General features: G+C 46.4%; 1 long non-coding RNA gene across 1 annotated transcript; it reads left to right on the plus strand.

The window, feature by feature from the left end:
• The first annotated feature begins 306 nt into the window (after positions 1 to 306).
• LOC114464553 (uncharacterized) lies at positions 307 to 640 on the plus strand. The gene is made up of 3 exons (XR_003674229.1): positions 307 to 373; positions 436 to 499; positions 574 to 640. It is a non-coding gene; the product is annotated as an uncharacterized LOC114464553 (long non-coding RNA).
• Positions 641 to 2,153: the final 1,513 nt, after the last annotated feature.

Here is a 2,153-nt window from a genome sequence, read left to right on the forward strand (position 1 = left end):
CCTAACTGCTCCCAAGCGTTACACTGTGGCAGCGTCAAGGATGGGTTAAGAGAAAAAATTTTGCATATGTAGCTGTACATGTATGACATTAAAATATATTCTCAACCAAGTATTGACTGCATAGAAATGAACATATTTTTCAGAAGCCTGACGTCTGTTTAAAATATCCCTTTTTATTGATCTTGTTGTGGCAAGAGGGAGTTACTCTCCCTACCACAGGTGGGCAGTGCAGCCATTCAGTAATTAGTGCACTGCATATAAACGCACCCAGCTGGCCTCTTCTTCTGTCTCCCTCTTCCTCCTTCACGGAGTTGACATGTGTGTGTGCGGGGAATCTGACGCTGTGCCGGTGCGGAGCTGCGTGCATAGCAAGGTATGCATGAACTGTTTTGATCCTTGGGGCGCTGTGTTTACCCCGGTTTCCCTCCGTTGTAGTGGTGTGGCTGGGAGCGGAGCTGCTTCCCGGATCTCGTGTGTGTGCGCAGTGCTAATCCTGCAGGTAGGGCGATGGATTGTCTGCCTTATGGGGAACGGAGGATGGTCTGGAGAAGTTAATTTAAAACTCTTTTTCAGCCCTCCTTTGTGGAGTCTGAGCCGTATGTTTACCTCCTCCTGCAGCGCGATTACTCAACCTGACAGCCGGGTTGTAAGTTCAATTTCAGCCCAAACTTGTATTTGTTCTTTTAAGATTAGTTCTTGATTTATTGATATGTTTATTTTACAGTATGTGGTCATCAGCTGTCAGTTTCTGAGTCCACGCTGCTGTTTTGGTTCTCCTCGTTATCCCATTCACATCACTGTGGCATTCTCCAATTGGTGTCTGTGGCTGCTGTGACTCTGTCCTTCTGTACCTGGGACAGTAGCTGGCCTCCGCTGCTTAAAGCCGCAGATTCAACGTTTTATTATTTACTTTCATTATAATTTGTGTTTTCATAACCCAATGTGTTGAGTTTTTGACATATTTGTTTATTTGTATTTTCCATTTGTGCTGTTTTATGGTTTATTTTGGGTTGTGCTCATTTGTATTTTTTTGATGGTATGAGGGCTGCCATTTCTGTATTTTTGATGGTGTTTTCTTCTTGTTTGCCAGGTGCTGGGAGCCTGTAGGCGACAGCGGTTCCGTGGTGGTGGTTCCGTGTGTTTCACTTTGTCTGGTTGCTGTCTCACGGGTGTTGTGAGTTTGGATCCTCCCCTTTGTTACCGCTGTCGTGGTAAGCCCCAGCCCTGTCTCTTTCTTTTTCTTTGCAGGTCCTCGTACCATCTGGTTTCCTGTGTTTAGTTTGTTTTTATTCATTATTGTTAATAAAGTAGTTTTAATTGAGTGGAACCACGTTCTCTGCCTGTGGGTTTTATTCTGAACGTTGTACCTATTTTGTCAAGGGTTATATCCCGGGGATGCAGGCCCCCAGGTGGCGTTGTCCTCCAGCATTGCTACATCTGGCGTTTGTCGACAGGATCCACAATTAAATGGCAGAGATGTGATTTATTTAATTTAATTATTTCTTATGTTTTTAGGTTGTTTATTGAGTTAGTTACTCGAGAGCCAAGACAGCAGTATTGCCTCAGAACTTACACTAGTTAACCTATTTTTTGTCTGAAAATAATTTTTTTACTAGTGCTGTAGAGTGGTTGTTTTCAGTATGGAGGAGGAATTACATCGTCTCAAGGAACATGTGCTGCGCCTGACGGCAGACAATGAGCGCCTGAATCGGGAGCGGGCTGTGTCGCAGGTGGGCGCCGGTGGGGTGGCTTCAGGCTCCCCTGCCCCAGCTGCTGTAACGGAGCGGCTGGTGGTTATTCCTAGAGAACGCAGATGTCCCATGTTTAATGGTAAAACAGGCATTGGGGTAGCCGAATGGCTTGAGGAGATACAGGCATGCACACGGGCCCGCCACCTCACGGCTTCAGATCAAGTCCTCTTTATCATAGATCATTTGGAGGGAGAGGCACGGGAGGAGATCAAGTTTCGGCCGGGTGTAGATAGGGATGACCCTACTCGCATTTTCTCCATCTTACGAGAACTTTACGGCCATACGCACTCCTATGTCACTCTACAGCAGGCTTTCTTTGCCAGACAACAGCAGGAGGGCGAGACACTGCAGGAGTTCTCCTTAGCCTTGCTGGCTTTAATGCAGGACATCCAGCAGTGTGCC

Source organism: Gouania willdenowi, chromosome 6 (assembly GCF_900634775.1).
Source record: "Gouania willdenowi chromosome 6, fGouWil2.1, whole genome shotgun sequence".
NCBI classification, from domain to species: Eukaryota; Metazoa; Chordata; class Actinopteri; order Blenniiformes; family Gobiesocidae; genus Gouania; species Gouania willdenowi.